The sequence below is a fragment of the Cryptotermes secundus genome, unplaced genomic scaffold, assembly GCF_002891405.2.
Source record: "Cryptotermes secundus unplaced genomic scaffold, Csec_1.0 scaffold165, whole genome shotgun sequence".
In the NCBI taxonomy this organism is placed as follows: domain Eukaryota; kingdom Metazoa; phylum Arthropoda; class Insecta; order Blattodea; family Kalotermitidae; genus Cryptotermes; species Cryptotermes secundus.
In genome coordinates this window covers 252,709-273,205 of record NW_019737087.1, presented here as the reverse complement: position 1 = coordinate 273,205, position 20,497 = coordinate 252,709, and the positions used below count along the sequence as shown (strand labels likewise).

Genomic DNA, 20,497 nt, shown 5'->3' with positions numbered 1-20,497 from the left:
AGCAGGATTCTCATCACGGAGGTCCGGGTTCGATCTCAGAATGTCAAACGGAATTTATGGTGCATAAAGTGGCACTGGGGTAGGTTTTTTTCTGAGAACTTCGGTTTCCCCTGCCAATTCTCATTCCACCAATTGCTTCACACTCATCATCATCTATCATCCGGGGCTGGTATAACAAGTCAAACAGTAGACGTCGTACCAAGTGGACTCAGTCTCGCCCCAAACCAAGAAAATATTTAATTCATTCGTAATTAGACACACACGATCATTCCTTGGACAGGGTACTGGCTCGTCAAACGTTTCCACCACCACAGGACAGCATAATATAAAAAAGAAACAGGCACAGGATTCAATTCCGCGAAGCTATTCTTCAAGCGGGCAATAAGAACCAGAGTAAGTTGACAGTATCCGAACAGAGTACCAGCCAGTCACCTGCAGATGGGAGCAGAGAGGACTCTGCCAACGTAATATCACACTCGAGGCAACGGAGACTGTGTAATTACACTACAATACAATACAGTACAATACAGTGAATCAACGGCCATTGCGAAGGCTCCCAGGTTCACAATAAATTACACGCTGGAGCTATTCTGTGTATAGACCTACCCTGTAACCACTGATACGCTGGATAGCTAATATTCTGATGAAATAACTATTGCTTCCAGAGCTGGAATAGCTGTCGGTATAGCGACGGGCTACTGGCTGGACGACAGGAGTTCGATACCGGGCAGGAGTGAGAGGTTTTCTTCTACTTCTACTTCTAGACACCTGCTCACGCTGGTTCCTCAATCGCGGATCTTTCTACTCTGAAGATGGAGGCGATATGTTCCTCCGAAACGTCAGTTCACACATGATCTACACGTCGCCATATCCCAGTAGATGGCAATATTCTTATTAATATTAATTTGATTATACGAGAAAGAAAAATAATGAATAGTGTCAGAGTAGATTTTAGCTCGAAAACTTACCTTTAAAACACAGCAGTATCTGTGCTTTGTTTCCATTAATTCGAGGCATAAAGGAATGGAATTTCTATAATATTATTAATAGCAGCGTGTTCCTCAGTTCAGTATGAAAAATGTCTAAATTTGTAAATGTGTAACCTTACTCAGTTTAAGGTTATTAAGTTGGACACTTTTCATCTTCACTCCAAGGATTATTCTCCAAGCTGTTCAGCCTCGTGTGTGACTTTGTCTTATTTAAATAGGGCTGCATAATAGAATGTCCTCTGTAGGCACTGCCAGAACCTCACAGGATAAGACGACAGACGGGAATGTCATATTTTGGTTTCTTTAAAAAGTCATCATGCAAATATGTATGTCAATTGTCGATTCATTACACTACAAGTACATATATTCCGGTAACAGGCCGTGAAAGCCCATAGGATTTTGAGATGTCGAGGCTCCCATAATTCCTCTAGACATTTGGCTCACAGATGACGGTGAGTTTGTCAGTCTTACGCACCGGCCGCCCTTTACACCCCAGGAAGATTTCTTGTACTCATTTCTGTTAGAGGCTGAGTCGACCCCAGGGCCATAGTGCGGCTGGAAGGATTAGGTAAAGTGATAAAAATCCATCTCATCGGAAATCGAACCCACGACCTTATATAAAGATAATCAGGTGACTCTAATATGTCCATGGAATTTAATAATTCCAGAGACTCACGACAAATACTGAACAATAGTCAACAAGAAGATGAGTAGTCTTTCTGAAGGCTATCGCTAAGTGACGATACCTCTGAGGGAGAAATAGGTCACATTCATTAGCCTACATTCGTGATGTCCTTTGATGACCATGATAGTGACGATGAAATTACAGGAGTACATTTATCCTTTGATCCCACTAACATTAGCCATTTTATATACATCATCAGATACCAACGGACGAAAGCAGTATCGAATCTCAGCTGTGAAACCAAGCCCGCTAAACATATTTCATCCCGGATGTTGTCAGACGCACTGTGCACTAAACCAACCGGTCGACCTTTTGTTGGTGGTGACACCTGTAACGTTTTTAATTCAAATGTCAATGAAAAAATACCGGATCCTTATTTTCCCAAACTGTTTTAAAGTTGAAACGATTGCTTCGTAAAAAAGAGGATATCCCACATAAGTATGTTACGGTACTGAGTTTCCTTTCCACCCAACCGTCTTATTCCCCAGCGTTGCTAGCATGTTGTCCTGTCATCCAGACATAGCGAGACTAATGTCTGCATTTCACCCACGAAGAACACACATAGATCGCTAACATGTCAAGTGTTTTTTAACATTTGTATTACTTTCGGTGAACCCACTAATGGAAATGCCTCTAGAGGCATGACAATAACAAGTAATGTGCTTGCTGGACAGCGGGGTTTATTGTCGGGTCTCAACTCCTTTTCTCTCTTGTAATAGCATTGACTGTGAAGACCCTTCCCTCAGTTCTGTCCTCGATATATTTAGTGTCTTCTCCACGGCCGTCTAGGTACAGTTCCTGCTATATTGTAACGTGTATCTTGGTAAAGCGACAGGAAATAATCGATTCCGGATTTGATAACTCGATTTATTCGATAATTTTCACGTCGTAACTAAAATTCGTTATTATGCTAACACATCAACTATTGGACTGCCTTGAAAGAGGTCTTCCTAACGAGTTTTCTCGAAACAGTGTTCACTGTTCTCTGTATAGGCTCGGTACGGACCATCCACAGAAAACACATCGCTGCCTAGCAGCGGTTATCATGTATTGTTGTCAGACGTGTCCACCCTGCACTGCACAGCAATGGACGCCCTACTTTTGCAGATTCGTTGCTGTAATGCTTTTTATGTATTTGTCTCCTTAAAAGGCCCAATCTCTCACAATATGATTCTGATAGCTAAGATGGAGGACAAGGAGAGATTCCCCTTCGTCAACGGATCCAGACAAGATGCAAACTTCGTCATCAGGGGGTAAAGTGGTCGGAGTGTGAAGCGCACCATTTATTGTGTCTAATATCTAAGCTTAAAATGTGTGAATGTCCACCTTCACTCCCGATGTGTGTCTTATTGAAGTCGTAAGCTTCCCTTTACCTGTATCTCAACAAGAGTCGGTTTGGCAGACCAAGGACACCAATTTACGTGAAAGTCGAAACGAAAGTTTACATCAGCATTCACAGACACACATGGACACTTATTTTGCATGGCATTTTATTCCGCCGGACTGCCTCTGTGGTCTAGTGGTCAGAGTTCCTGCTTTCAGATCCAGAGGCCCGGGTTCGATTCCCGGGGCTACCAGATTTTCTGAGCAGTAGTGGGTCTGGAACGGGGTCCACTCAGCCTCGTGAGGATAATTTTGGAGCTATTTCAAGGGAATAGCGACTCCGGTCTAGAAACCCGAGATTAACGGCAGTGTGGATCCGTTGGACTAACAACGCGATACCATCTATCCGCAAAAGTTGCACTAACTTCGCCGACAAGCGGCGACCGCTCGGTCGGTAGAGTTCGTTTGCGGACTACAGGCCACGAAATTTCATTCCGCCGGTATCTACAAAAGAACAATTTTAAGCATGCGATCGGCGAACTGCCACTTGCAATTCTAACTAAATAATACGTGTATTCACTGAAGTCACATTTAAAGTTTCAATTCATATTTTGCGCCTTGCTTATGAACTCTATTGGCTCAGAAAAGTAATTAACTTCATGAAACAGATTTCTTCGTGAGAAACTGACAGTCGCTGAAATGGTCAAGAAATTATTATCCTTTACGGATACGAAGATTCATTAAAATATTCACAAGAGCCGGCCATTTGTTCTGTTGGAGAACAAAATGTGAATTAAAAAGTAAATAATACAAAATAAAATTTATAAGCTGGAAAGTGGCTGAGTCGGCCTGCAATGGAGGCGATACGATCAAATGTTTGAGGACAGCAACAGTCTGAATCGAGTGACAATTGAAACACAGAAGCTCGTTATATTGGAGTCTGAGAAATACGATTTGAATTTGAAATTTGTTTACTCGGAGGAAATTAAAGATAACCTTTCTTCTTCATTTCACAAAATGTGATACCATTTACAGTCGACAGGCCTGTGGTCCCGTAATTACATTGGTGTCATCGTCGTTAAAAAAGACCTCCGTGGTTTCATTCCGCAAGCGAACTATACCGACCGAGCGACCGCCGCTTGTCGGCGAAGTTAGTGCCAACTTTTGCGGATAGAGGGTGTCGCGTGGTCAGCGCAACGAATCCCCACTTCCGTTAATTTCGGTTTTCTACACCGGAGCAGATATTTACTTGAAATAGCTCCTCAGTTATCATCACGAGGCTGAGTGGACCCCTTTCCAGACCCACTATTTCTCAGAAAATCTGGTGGCGCCGTCGATCGCACTCGGACCTCTGGATGTGTAGCCAGGAACTCTTGACCACTAGACCACAGAGGAGGTCGTTTATATATATATATATATATATATATATATTAATGTTTTAATTACTGGCGAATATATGTTTTATGTAGATGCACTTTGTACTTAATAATGTAAGTATGAACTTAAATATATAACTTTTAAGTTTTTGAACTCGTTTAAAACCGCTAAAGTTATACATATATATTATAAGATAGACATCTATTCAAGGACGCTGTAAAAATTGTTAAGTAAACGTAGAAGCAAGCGCCTTAGCCTTAACAATCCTCAATCATACATGCGCAGTACTTTCGGAAAGGAACTCTGCTGTGATAAGGACACGCCCACTGAGAGCTTCTATTAGAACAAACCCGTCTCGCTTCTTTTCAGCATTGCAATCGGACAAATGTCCCAATAGTCATCTCCCGCGCGCTTAACCTTTGTTTATTTGCGAACCGGGACTCAATCTCCTGCAGGCCCTCAGCAGCAGACCTGTCTCCAAACCTTTGTGCAACTCGACGCTTCCTACAGTTGTCCTCTAATCACGCAACTTCCATTCAAAAGACTTCCTTTTCATGGTCCCTTGAAAAGTCCCGCGGGACACTGCCTCTGCCGTCCCCCGTCCCCCAGCCACATTACAAGAGGCGATTGCCTTTGTATACCCGACTTCATAACAAATGCTCAGTCGGGGCCTTTTTCCATTTAATCAAAAACAAAACGAATTCCATACTAATCATATCACACGAAGAAGCAAAGAAATATATTCGAGTAGTTTAAATATGTTCTATATTTTTGTAGGAGCCGGGACAGCTCATTCGGTATAGCGACTGGTTACGGGCTGAACGAACCGAGGGGTCGGGGTTCGAGTCACTGTAGGGTCAAGAATTTTCTCTTCTCCAAGTCGTCCAGACCGTCTCTGCGACCCACTCAGCCACCTATCCAATGGGTACCGTGGACTCTATCCCCGCGGGTTAGGTGGCAAGGGCGTGAAGCTGACCACTCGCCTGTAACTAGTGCCGAAGTCAAGAAAATGTGGAACTACATATCCACTCTCCCATACGCCTTCATGGCGTAGTGCTTAATTATTTAAGTACAGGCACAACTTTATCTTTAGGCAGCGTCTACACGAGCGCACAAAATGCGTCCGTTTTAACGAACGTCGTGACGTCCGTTGTAGAAATAAACAAGAGAGGCGAATGCTACTCTTTCTTCTGGCTCCATTGCAGACAAAAAACTACGCACCACATTCTGCAACTGTGTGGTGTCCTCAGCAACGTCCGTCATAAAGTACGTTCTTTACAACGGACGCATTTTGTGAGCTCGTGTAGACGCTGCCTTACCTGTCGTTCCTGTTATATATTTGAACTTTGTCATATCATCTGTATTTTTTTTATTGCTAGTGGTGTGGGACTAAGTCCCTTGTACTGTGGCCACTTCTGGCCTACTGTACCAGCCCCAGATTATAGGTGAGGGTGATTGTGGAGCAACTGGTGGAATGAAGATTGGCAGGGGAAACCGAAGTACTCGGAGAAAACCTGCCCCAACGCCACTTTGTCCACCACAGATCCCACTTGACCATACCCGGGATCGAACCCGGGCCGCCGCGGTGGGAAGCCAGCGACTAACCGCTTGAGCTATGGCGCGGCGTCATATTGTCTAAGTGTCTATTATCTTTCTTTTCATGATTTTTCCTTGCATGCTAGCGGCGAGGCAACAAGACATACTTTGTTCTATTTGTGTTTACATCTAGACTAACCTCCTTACTAGCGTCAATTAAAATTCCTGTGTTTTCTTTATCGCATCTGTTATCTCCTACTAGATGCATGCCATCAGCATATACCAACAGCTGATGTGTCCCATTCAGTTTCACCACCTCCTGGTTTTAGTGGACCTTCCTAATGGAATTTTCTAAAGAGAAGTTGAAATCAGTGACGATAAAGCATCTCTTTGGTTTAGACCAATTTCGATAGGAAAATTATCAGAAATATATTTACCTATACGTGTTTTACTACATATCTCATTTAAACACATTCTATCCAGCCTAACTAATTTCATGCGTACACCAGGCTCTATCAGAATATTGTACAATACTTCCCTCCTAACTGAATCATAGGCTTTCTTGAAGTCTATGAATAGCTGATGTACTGTCTTATTTTACTCCAAATTTTTTTCCAGTATATGACGAATACAAAAAGTCTGATCAGTAGTTGATCTGTTACATTAAAACCCACACTGATGATCCCAACAATTTCGCCTTAACCTTCAGAGAAGGACATTGGATGATATTTTATATGAACTTGATAGCAGTGGTATCCTACGGTAATTACTGCAGTCAGTTTCATCGCCCTTTTTGTGAACTGATACAATAATAGACCCCTTCCACTTATCAGGACAATTTTCCTTATTCCGAACAGAATCAATGTGAATATGATCTCAGGTCGCAACTTTTCGCATTTTCCTTAAATTACTTCTGCCGGACTTTGAACATTACTTAGTAATTTGTACTTTTTCATCTTTCCAATAGCAATTTGATCCTCTGAAGGACTAGGCTGAGGCACTAGTCTGAGAGGCTACAGCAACAAACTTTAAACGTATGGATTTCATTTTACTCTGAAAAAATTAATATTGTGACTGCGTTTTCTTGGTTATATTTAATAACAATAACTTTCGGTGAAAGAATTCTCCGTATATAAAGAGCTTCAGAAAATGAAGTAAAACAGAACAGGACAAGCGCCGTGTCTTCTGGGATATAACCGGACCACATGGCGATATATTCCAGAAGATACAACCTTCCATAGGCCAATGCTGTGAGGAACTCAAAACTAAACCATAAGAAATTTTGCGATGTATGGATTTCATGTCATGTATTTTAACATATATTCAGAGCTGCTAATCGAACACTTAATTTAAAGAGAATTATAAAACTGGCACAGAAAGGCAGATATGTGAGCAGACCGTTCATTAGGAAGGAAAAGCAACCCCATTACCAGCCAGCGCATTATCGACAATGTTTAATATCCAAACAGTGGGATTCAGCTACTAGCACACGAAAATGTTTCGTGTATAATTCGCGAGGGTGAATGGTTTCAGGCTGACCGACAGAGCGGGCGGGGTGGAGCATGTTACGATACAACCCCCTCTGTTTCTGCCCTGCCCGAGTTCTGATTGAAGTCTGTTCGACAGATTGGCAAAAGGGGGACACAGGGCTACACACACGTCTCCTAAAGAGGAAGCAAGACAGAACGGAAATAATTCTGCGCGGTGCGGCACCAAGAAATTGCATGGTGAAATATATATATGCAAACCTCCTCCCAATCATATCGTGTTCGGCTGATTTCAAGTCAGAATCGCGGTGACTATTGTATCAGACAGAATACAGTACGACTATATAAACTAACAGCTTACAGTATCAGGGATGTCCAGGTACCAAGACAGGGCTGTGTTTCCGAGGCCTTATTCCATAACTTTTAATGTGTCACTTCGTTGCCGTTTATTTAATGACACTGGCAGTTACTCGGGCTATGTAGTGTCGAGTGATTACAGAGATTCGAACCGGACACCTCCTGAATAAAAAGTTAGAAGCATTACAACTTAAGTGAACAAATGCGAAACGTAATTTTGCCGAGCGTAACGGAGGTAAATTGCGTGTTAATGCGACTGTTTTCATCGTGTGCTTGCTTTTGGCTAGCCCATTTCACAGCAAAAGGAGAACTTTCAGCATTTTGCGCAAGTTCCTTTTAAATATCTTGAATACAACAAACCTAACTTTGAAAATCTCAAATATTAAATTTAATTTCGATATTTTGAAATAGAATATTGGTGCTCTATACGGTGCAAGTAGGTGTGTACTGTGATAATAATTTTCGGATTTAAGGTGTACAATGCTAGGTTATTGTCCATGATATGTATAGAGTGGCCGTCTTGTAGTGCACTCAGTTTCACCTGTTACTTCATGACATGTTTCCGCAACATAGTGCCATCATCAGGTGCCCTAATTAGGCTAATCTATTGCATTGCTTTCCCTCATATATCCTCACAACACCACTTAAAAAGTGTGTATTTGTCAACTATAATAAATTTACACTCACTAAAACTTGTTAAGATTATTCATCTTATGTGTCTTAATTAAAACTTGCGTCTGGTTCATTCACTATGGGGGTCGTTTTTCTTATTTTCTGTGTAAACCCTTCTTAGCTAAGAAGGGAACACACATCACAAGACACGGTGAGTACTAAACATTATAACACAACATATAACAGATAGAAGCCGAAATTGATAATAATAAGTACCTTTTTTCACGTTGCAGGTTTACACAGAATATAAGAAAAACGACCCCCATTTTGGAAGAACCACACGCAAGTTTTAATTAAGACACATAAGATGAATAATCTTAACAAGTTTTAGTGTGTGTAAATTTATTATAGTTGACACATACGCACTTTTTAAATACTTTTTAAATAATTGTATAAAGGCAAGCAATGCAATAGATTAGTGTAATTAGGGCACCTGATGATGGCACAATGTTGCCGAAACATGTCATGAAGTAACAGGTGAAATTGAGTGCACTATAAGACGGCAATTGTATACATATCATGGATGAAAATCAGTGCAAGAGGACGCTAAAATACAACGCTAGGTTATTGACCTACGGAATCAGACTTCTGCGTTATACATTTCTGAAAACATCTCTGAATATTTCCTATTATATAACGTAATTAAAATTCAAGAATATTTAAGGAACTAGAACCCTTCCTTGTACTGACAATAAAATTAAATCCACCTTAACTGATTATTTTCTGAAAGCCCAATTCTCCATTATAACTTGTAGCATCAGCCTTTCTCACAGCATTAGTCAAAACGCAGTTTTCGTTTTGAGATTCTTTTGTCCTGAACTTTTCAAAATTCACTTTAAATCGTGTCTTTGAAGTCCATAAACCGCGTAGACAGGGCTCTTCAACAGATAAAAGTTGAAAGCACAGATGAATGAAAAAACAAAGAAAAATGCTGACACAATCTTCGTTTGCAAATGTCTTGGAAAGAAATTACTTTTGAGACCTATATAGAAAAAATAATAATGGACCATAATGAGTATAGTGTTTAAACTACTCGTACATTAGGATGATGTCCACTTGTGGATTTCTGTGACAAGGGTACGAAGCTTGGAATTCCATATCCATGTGAGTATCAGCTCTCCAAGAATGACTCTGAAAACTAAAAATAGGTAACAATTAAAATGAGAAGAATGCCGTCTTCTGGGTTATGGCGCCATGTAGATCTTGTGTAAACCGACGTTTCTGCGGAACGTATCGCCCCCATGTTCAAGGTATAAAAAATTCGCGAGCTAGGAACCAGCGTGAGCAGGTGACTGCAGCCGAAACGTCGGTTTACACAGGATCTACACGGCGCCACATCCCAGAAGACGGTATTCTTCACAGCCACTGCCGTGAAATCATAAAAACTTATACAGTAAAATAAGAGTTCCGATGTGCATCATATATCAAATATGATATTCCATTCAGCAACGGTATTGTGCCTCAAGTCAACTCAGTCTTAAAATATATAGGGCCATGTGTGGCGCTGGCGGTGAAGTTTGTAACCACTGACAAACACAAAAGTTCTGTGTTGTATGGTTGGTTATTTTCCCAGTTCATGCATATACAGATTTAATCCATCTAGCACTGATCCCCTCCCCTTTTACTGTACCCTCGCAGAGAAAATTCTTAGTTGACACAAAGAGAGAAGTGAACATCTATAAACCATGAGGCAGTTGTGTAATCATACGATTCATCCCACCAATGAAACGCACAATGTTTTCTGTAGCACGCATGAACGGTGACGTAACACGCGGTGGGAAGCAAACAAGTGGGTGACTGGATCATGAGATCTTAGCAGGGAGGAATCTCAATTGCAAAGACTGAAAAATGCAGAGGCGATTCTGCACAGGGATTTGAACTAGTCAGTAGCAAACGATTATTGTTAAAATTGCAGACTGCCGTAAGGCATGCCCTGTGTTTATATTATTCAATCTACTGCCCTATTAGATTCGTTATTTGAATAAATTTAACTGCGGTTTCTCTTCACCACCCTTTCCAGACACGCACTGTCTCCTGTACAATGGGTCTCTCATCTAAACCAAAAGGCGAGTTATAAATAAGTACTATTTTATGACGAAGTTCTCACTCTCAATAGCACAGTCTCTCTCGTAAGTATTCAATTTATACACGGCATAAACTACACGTACATTTTATTCCATCTGTATAAGCGCATCACTGAAAATAATTCCGTGGGCAGAGTTCTTCTTGAGAAGCTGACAGCCACACATTTAGTACAGAAATTGATCGCTTTTCATGAAACTCGATTTTACATTACGCCACCACGAGAGACTCTAGCCTCAGTCACACGAATTCGGGACACATTTTCATACCTTAATGTTTAAGATCATACTTTTTGTAGCGCCTCAGAATATTATAGGTTATAAGAGGTTATCGTACCAGTGTTATGCACCTGTCTGGTAATTTTTTGTTCGTTTGTTGGTTAGTCTTTGTTCTGTGTGTGTCACAGTGTATTGACCGTAAGCTTGCTGTTGGCAGAGGGCCATCACGGCCACTAGTGGTAGGCCCAACGGCGTGGTAATCTCATATAACCTGTAATATTTTAAAGCATTTGCAAAAATAACAGAGCAGCAAGTTCCTTCTTCCCAAAATCTTACACAATTGATGATGGCCAGTTAGGCCGAAACATAAAAAAAAGCAAAATTATCCCTGTGACAGGCCCATAGGGTTGTGAGATTTCGAGGCTCCCATATTTTCTAAACAACCGGCTCAGAGATGGCGGTGAGGTTGTCTGCTTCATGCGCCGGCCGCCTTTTACTCTCAGGAAGATTCCTGATACCCATTTCTTTTAGAGGTTCAGTTGACCGTAGCGCCATAGTGAGGCTGGAAGGATTAGGTAAATTGGAAAATCTAATGACATCATCGGCAATCGAACCCATGATCTTCCGGCTTGTAATATAGTGCTTCAACCAACTATGCTACCGAAACTTGTAGTGGTATATACGTGTAATAAAGAGAGGAAGGCGTGTGAATATAAATTGAAGTTGTACACGGACGGCAAGAAGTGGAACACAGAGTTGACTGAGATCTTATAGAGAAGAGGTATGCATTTAATCTGTGCTCCTCAGTTACTTCAAGTTGAATAACAGTGGGCTCCATGCACAGTGTTTCGAGCCACAAGTTGACATGCATTCGGAAATGCAACGAAATGTGGCAACGGTTAGACGTAATTCATATCCCCTGAGCGATATTCTGTGATACTTTAGTCGTATAGTTCTTTATGTTAGTTCCTCATATAAGGAAGGCTCATTCTTCAAACTGGAGGCCAGTTACTCGTGTTTTTCCTTTCTCAGGACACGTCTTTTATATACCGGAATGGAAACCTAATAAAACGTCATATAAATAACATAAGGTTGTCCATATACACTGGCGACCGGAACGAAAATGTAACCAAAATACCATCCACGAAATACAAATCGCTGATAAAAACAAGAAATAGAACACAAAAAAGAACTACACGACATAAAATACCTAATTTAAAAAAAAAAAGTTTAACTCATTTTGTGGATTAAATATTAACAAGTAGCAAACTGGTTTCAATACCAAACTTTCGGATGCACAACCATCAGGGGCTATATAAAAATATACGGAAGAATGCAGGAATTTACGCGAATATTCTGGAGCGAGAAGAAATGTCCATTGTTATGTTACAGCAGGATAAACATACGATGTCGCTATTAAGAGAGCATTCGTTGCTATGCAAAGTCGGTAACAATCACGTCGACATAAAATACCTAATTTATGTCACAATAGAAACAGCTACGCATGTCACAATAGAGTATCTGTGTAGGATTTGAGGTTTTCACGCAGGGGACTATGAAGAAAGTAGTCTTCTGGGACTTCGACATTATTTGCGCATGATCACGCTGGTTCTTCGCTTGCGGATTTTCTTCTTTTTCTTCTACCCTGAAGATGGAGGCGGTTAACACAATATCTACACGGCACCACATCCCAGAAGACTGCTTTCTTCAATAGAGGAACTGTTGTAGGCGGTGTTTTCTGTGGGATCCGCCCCGAGGCTACATGCCGGGAACCGAATTGGAGCTTTGAAGAATTCAAGATAGACCTGTCCACTCCTCAGAAAGGGCGCCTCACAAGGGGCAGAACTGTCAAACAGTAACAAATATCTGCTCATAAGCCCAGATGGGGCTCGACACCAAGACTGACTGATTAACTGACTGACCGTCAGTCACAATGTGACTTTGACTTGCTTTGAAAAGTCTCTTAAATTTGCAGCGCCTACAAAACACGGTTCTCCGCACCATTGGAACTTTTCCAAGGTGAACACCAGTCCACGACTTGCACACGGCTCTCAACCTTCCGTATGTAAATGATTATATAACAAAATTGTAAAGGCAGCAAGAAGTCACACAAAATCATGAGAATGAACATTTTCGCAACATAGATCAAGGCGTAGCCAGACGTAGAGAATATATGAGGCTTAATCTTGGCGGTGGATGACCGTTCAAGAGATTAAGCAGCCGTTGTAGCATAACATACGTAAGATAGGCATGATCTGCTTTGCAAAGCCAACACTAACAGAGGAGATGCACGTATATAGAGCAAAAGGAAGAATCTTCAACAACATGCTATATGTGCGATACATCTGAACGAAGGCCAAACATCCTCACAACAAACAAACAAACCCATCTGCTTGTCAGAGAAGATGTTACATATGGCCTAAGCATACCATATGTAACAGAAGTCATCAGAGCATACGCGGAGAAACACAAGAACCGGACCACCCAAAACAACAACCAACCAATAAGAAACCTCTTCAAGCAACCAGCAATAGAAAGAAGACTAAACAGAATGTCGCCAGAGGATCTCATTAGATAAGCACCAAAGAATCATCGGAGGATGATACCTGCTTCAATATTACACACACCCATCCCTTTTACTAATTACTCTATTTATGTATATTGAGCAGATTGTAAAATAAAATAAACAATAAAAGAAATATGGGCTATGGCTACAAGGGTTCAGTTGAAAAAACAAATCTGTTGGCGTTGGGAGCCGTTAGCAGGCGACAATAGGTGAAGATAATCCGACTCAGAAGACTTAGTGCGTGATATAATGAACCGTAAAAATGTGAATTGTCGATTCCTCTATAACTGAGTGTATTTACGAGTTTTAAGAGTTCAGTAAATCCAATTACCAATCCAAACATCGTGTCTTATCACTCAACATATGACAATATAAAATAATTCGACGATGTTACTGTCAACATTTTACAGGTCTAAGTTATTACCGTGTGAAGAACACACTGTAATGTAACTCCTTACACGAAGTTGAAGCTAATGCTTGTGGTAAACTGTCAGACGAAAGGAATTCTGTAAAGTACCTATCATTCATAACTCATCATTAATGTAAGTTATGCTCTTATACGCATTGTCTATACGTCTCTAAAGATGTGTATACTGTATGCCATGACAGTTTATTTATTTAAAGACGCTTTACCAACCTCGTCGGTTATGTAAAAGCGAATGGCAAGATGACTTGAATGATGAACTGAAAATGGTACGAAAGCGAAGGTCATGGAAATATTCCAGATTTTAGCTGGAGACAAAATGCGTACGCCTGTGTCTGGTTGTATATATTTAAAAATATATGGCAAAAGTAGGCAGGCGGGTTTATTATTAACAAGAAAAAAACTTTCAACATAAAATATTTGCACCTGCGTTTTTAAATACCCAACATTTTTCTAAGTTAAATGAATCATAGCCTGGCTATTTACAAAAAAATACGGCTTTATATATCAGTGGAACGGCTGTGCTATGCATATTTTAACATCAGCAAATGCATGCTTTTCAGAAGCACTCTAACCCCACCGCCAAACGAATTAACACATGTCTCCCGTCGTGATAACTTTGCGAACTGCAAATGAAATAATCCTGACGCCCAAATACACTTCACTCTTGACTTGTGTATAAAGAGGCAGACCCTGCTAAATGCAATGCGTGCTGCATATTCAGACTCGGAAGAATTATAACTCATTACCACAAGTAAAACTAGTATAAGTGTGTGTGCCATGTTGCCATTTGAATTTAACATGCAAAGTTCGTGAGTGCGGCCAGATTTTCAAGGGAAAGTAGCCAGAAAATTTGCTTAGAAACTTGCGTTTAAGCCTTTTAAGACTCTTTTACTGACTGCCCTAAAGTAGCCATGGCAGAAACATATTATAAAAGGTAAACATAGTGTTAATATATGGTATATTTCTTTATTTTTTTATTTTTCTTTGCCAAAATCCCAGAGGGGGGGGGGGGGAATGCCTGATTTTCCTCTTGCCGCGCACACGAAAGAGTTACTTTGATTCGTCAGTCCCAGTAATATAACTGAAGTGTTTGGTAATATTGTTGTTCCCTTTCTTTACATTTTCTTTAAATATTATGTTAATAAAATTATATAATTTACAAGATTGAATATCACACAAAACATTGGAATGAACGGTGGAAGGTTTTCGAGTCACATGTTTGCCCAGGCATTCATCTGATATGAGCATAGCCGTTTTTAAAGGTCATCTCAATGTGTACCTGCTCCGTCATTACCTAAACTGCCTAATCTTAAGACCTAAAGTTGCCCAATCACTATCCAAATTGTAACCTTCGTTGAGAAAGACAGAAAGTTAATGTGTATCAAAATTTGAAGGCCTCTCGTAGTTTGTTGTCCACACAGAGTTTCGTGAACGTCGATTAATTACTTCCGTCTACGTTCATCATAAAATTACGTGCATGATTCCGAATGTTCTAAAGATATGATGAGAAAAGAAAACGCACCTGACCTATCGTGATGTAAAACATGGTACAAACAAATATTAACTCATTCTAATATTTGTATAGCAAAATTTATACGTTCTGGATAATTAATACTCATCTGGTACGAAACATTATTGATTACGATCAAAGATCACTGACAGCCATAAAGACTGTTGTACATGGAAAGCAAACAGAATATATTCTAAGTGTCCGCCCCCTTAGTCACATATAACTATGCATTTAAACGATATTAGAATATGGAATTAAGCACTGTAACATCAAAATAATGAAAATATTTTATGTATCATCTCAACATGGAATTACTTAAACTTTCATTGCTAGATGTGATATGTGATATTACAGATGTTTTCAATTTGCAGGCAAACTGATACGAGACTTATTATGGCAAGTTTCAGAGGATAGTTTTGCAATCTTAATTCTACAATACGACTGACAATTAGATAAAAGTCTCCAACTAACTGAATAAATGTTAGCTTAGCCGAAATCAAACCGCTGTGTTAGACGCCACGTCGAAATTAATATCAATTACTGCCGATTTCATTTTCTTAAACCAATTTTTAGGGATTTCTGTAGTATTTGTACAAACGGCCTTATGGAAACATATACTGCAAAATATTAAAAACACTTCAATTATCGCAACACTTGCTGTTTTATTAAAACTGATGGATGAATACCTGTAACAATTTATTTCATCAATAAAAGAAATTATTTAAAAGTGACATGTTTCAGAATTCTCCACAGTGCATTTTATGTTGCAATAATACAAGGAACCTGAGGTCCTTTGTGAGGGATTTTGTTAGTATCAATCCGAAAAAGAAAACAAATAAGCGACTTCCACCTGAGTTCTGGTGGAACTACGTAAGAGAATTACTCAAGAGTTACTTAGATGGTGCCGAAGTCTGATATGGACACATTATGTAACTCGCATATGTTAACATACAGGCACACGCCAAGAGAAAATTGATACAATATATATTTCTGTACTCACCATCTAGCCCAAAGTCATTCGTGTACACGTATGAAGAGATGGTCACCTAATTCTGCCTGTATATTGTACACATCACTCAAAATGCTCGAAAGATGAAATGTCTTCGAGACAATAAAAAAAAAAGATCACACTAATAAATGCGCTGCTTTGTCTTCTGTGTTCATATCAATTCCTTAAACATAATGAAAAATTTTCTAATGGTGAAAGGCTGGCAATTCCTAGAAACAGACATTCACTATAGATGTCGGTTACCATCAGAAAAGACTGAAAAATTTTGCGAGCACACCTTGATATTACTAGAAATAACTTAACACAATAACTTAACACTCGCTTTGAAGTTTCACTGTGAAAGTTAAATCTAAACCACTGGCACAATGCATGTAAAAGTACAAAACGGACATAAAGTTTTTATATTATTTTCACATTTGTTAATTACCAGTTCTTCATCAGATTAACTCTACGTTCGGAGTCATATTCAACTACGGCCGGCTACCCCACTTTTCTATCAGTGAATCAGACTGAACAAATGAAGCATACAACTGCTCACGGATAGTTTCCTCTTTTGTATACGTGCACTCCGCATTGCAAAGCAGAGGGAAGAGAAAAGCTACTAACGTAAACATAGCACACAGATTTCGTTTTATTTTCTGTGTAGACTACAGCAGAGGAGGCAAATATCTTACGAACAAATAACGCCTAGAAACGCACAATTCTTGTGAGGAAGAGAGGCGTACAGGATTGTTAGGCTTGAACACAGAAGACGAACGGAACGGTTGGAATGACTGTCAGCAGACGTCGTGCGAATTCGCGTAATTATAAAGATGAAAGACACATTCCGGCTGCTCGTGTAGAATGAATTCGTGTTCATGTTACCGAGGGCCCGGTATAATTGATGCCAGGGCCAGGTACCGGGCCGTGTCCCGGCGGTTAAGAAACACTGCCCTAGAGCAATGTTTTCCAATTTGATTTGACCACGAAACCTTTTCGTACTTGAAAAATTTTTGCTGAACACTTAATAAAATTCTTATGCGAAGCTAAAAAGCAAGACCACAAAAGAGTAGGGATGGTAATAAATGTTAAATAAGGATATGAGATCAATATACTTAAGTGTACATATTTATAAACAAAAGTAACATTCATGTCGATGAAAAATAAAACTTAAACATACTGTGTCGCACAAATATTACGCTTTTGAACATTATAAATATTATTGTTTTTATTTAAAATACAACGTTTCGAAGACTGTATTCTGTCTACAAGCAAAACCTACTCAGTTGGGCCCTATTGACAGAGCTAGTCCTTATCTCAGAACACCTGCACCAATAGCAAATAAGGTATACAAACCAAGCACAGTACAAACTATTTGCGAGAGTTAAGACAAATATTAAAAACATTAATAACTCCACACACATGAGGCCTCGAACCTATGTCCATGCATTATTTCACAGCTATTGTTGTACTATCAGAATAGAAGACATCGCTAAAGACATTAATTACGTGTATGGCACCAACGTAAAAACACTAAAAACAGACTCCACACTTATGAGGTCTAGCACTAGAGTACAATCAGAATAGAAGTCATCACTGGATAGATAAATACTTTGTACGGTACCAATATAAAAAACAAATTTTTCCACTTAATCTAAAGTGGACGGATTTGTGATTTTTTACTTCTGCTGTGATAACGGGAGTCCAGCTGGGACACATGTCCAAGCTGGGTTGACAGATCGGATTGTCTAGCAGAGACATATGGGCCGATTCTTTGTTATTTCCTGTATGTGGTGTTTGGTTCAATCTGAAAAACCTTCGCTTCATTCTAAAAGTTTGTGGCCTTCTTTATATGCATGTTTGATGAATTTTTATTTTCCAATCACACCTTGTGTCAGGTTATATTTGTGCTGCTTAACGCGTACTTCTAAAATTCTGCTTGTTTGGCCGATCCAGCCTTCGAAACGTTGTGCTTTAAATAAAAACAGAAGATGGATAATGTCCAGAAACCTAATATTTGTATTAATGTACCATCGTCACAAATTTTTTTCCTCTTGTGTCACACATTTTCAATTTTCAACACGAATTTGTACTTCTTCGTAAATTATTTTTAGATCTGGCTTGATATCTTGCACCGAATTTAGCCTGTTTATGTGATTATTATTATTTCATATTTTAATGGATTTTTCTTGCGGAACCCTTATTTTCACTTCGAGGAACCCCGGGGTTATACGGAACACCATTTCGGATACACTGCCCCATACAGCTTTCCGATGGCCCCTCAACCAAGAACCACAGCTGCTTCGTGCATAGCGTGGAAAACCAATGTTCAACCACTCCATGTACCATCTGAAAAAAAAAACACGATTTTCAAAAATAAATTTAAGATAATCATTTCGATATCACCGTAAATCCCCTTGTTCAATGACAGCTGCCAATGTTGATCACGAAAAAGCAAATGATAGTGACTAACACAATATGCATTTTCTAAGGTCACTTTCGTGTAATACAAAAAAAAAAAATAAGATGGCGAGTGAATGAAATACTATTCTTCTGAGGGACTGGATCAAACACTTGGTATTGTTGGGGTTTCAGGACAAGCGGCAACACACTAACAAGGGAGAACATACCACTCTACTTCCTTCGCATATGGCATGATGGGAAATATTAAAACTGTGAACGTGCCTGCATTCTTATACATAATATACTGTGGGTACAGTACATACTACAAAAACAACTGTGTTTGTATTGAAAAATATTAAATGTCGACTGTGCGAATATTTGAGGCATTTGTCCGTTATGAAAGGAAAAAAGGCCATAAGACTACTCATGTTATACTATATTTTAGGTCGGTTTTAGGAAAAACAATCTTACAGGAAAATGTATTTTTACGACACTCGATAAAAGAGAAGTGAATCCAGTGACCTATCCTAAAATATTTCAAATCTGTGTGAGAACTTCCAATGTGTTAATACTATTGCTATTCAAAGCAGTTTCTTTTATTTCTGTGTTTTTCAATGGCGTTGTCTCAACTACATATTTTTCATAGTGTCAATATTATATTCAATATGAATACAGTCTCTCAGTTTAAAGAGTTATAATGATCCGTCTAGTCATGTATTTTATTATCAGAAGCATGGGATTTAACGTGAGTTGTCAGTAATTACAAGCCAACTGCCGTCATGTACAATATTTGTGATAGGAGACTGCCCGAGTACAATTACGGACTAAACACCGATGTATCCGCAGGTAATAAAGCCCACTATCAATTTTGGTAATCAGTTCTACATTTTACCACATGAGTGCAGCACATCTCATTCCAGTTGCTCTCTAGTCATGGCTGCAGGATCTGCCTATTCGCATTGGGGTTGAGCTGAAGGCATCAAGACGTGGCTTGATTCGCGTTTATTGCATTCTTTAAAATAATTCACCAACTTAAAGATTGTCATGTTTTATTGTGCGTTCTACGAGTAGTAGTAACGATTACAATGTAAATAATATGTAGCATTTGAAGTTTTCACAGCGGTGACTATGAACAATGACGTCTTCTGGGGTGTGGTGCCGTGTAGACCTTGTGTGAACCGACGTTTCGTAGGAACGTATCGCTTCCATCTTCAGGTTAGAAAAATTCTCGAGCGAGGAACCAGTGTGAGCAGGTGGCTGCAGCTTGCCACTGCGCTAATCAGAATGATTTTATAATTCAATGAATGCAAGGCGATTACGAAGCTACTGAATGGCAAGCCATCATCTCCAGGTGAAGATTCCTCTAGCGGACAAGAGTCACGGTCACCTTCATGATTCTGTGCGCTGGGGGTCCTTTCAATTTTGGGGCGCATGACGAAACCACAGTGAAGACTTTCTTTATGCAGGCTATGACGTAAAGCGAGTTACTGTCTCATGGGTCTTATTATGTCACTCCAATAATTAAGGCTAAGCTGCACCTCATCATTGTGCAAACTGCAGTTTCATAATGTGAGACCTTTTTTTACGTTTTATTCTACTCATAAGAGAAAACAAATGACTGTACACTTTTCATTTAAACACATTTCTTCAAGTATGTTACTCACGTAGCTATCGACCTTCATATTTGAACCTTCGGTGGACCGCATTTCCTGCAAGTACTTTATTAAAAATTGGAGTTTAATGTAGCACTTATGGATATACAAGGAAACATTTGGAATATCTACCGAGTTGTGTACAAATACATGCTAAATTTAACCTGAATATTAAAATACCAATTTAAAACACGCCTTTCCCGTCCTGTACTCACATAAGTGGCC

At 39.6% G+C, this 20,497-nt stretch overlaps 1 protein-coding gene across 1 annotated transcript in view; it reads right to left on the bottom strand.

Moving 5' to 3' along the window:
* LOC117282755 (gastrula zinc finger protein XlCGF52.1-like) overlaps positions 1-16,760 on the bottom strand; it is a 267,852-nt gene extending 251,092 nt beyond the window's left edge. The window contains exon 1 of the mRNA XM_033753657.1: positions 16,230-16,760. The gene's annotated coding sequence lies outside the window, so the exon portion shown is untranslated. The remainder of the gene's footprint in view (positions 1-16,229) is intronic.
* Between the last annotated feature and the right edge of the window lie 3,737 nt (positions 16,761-20,497).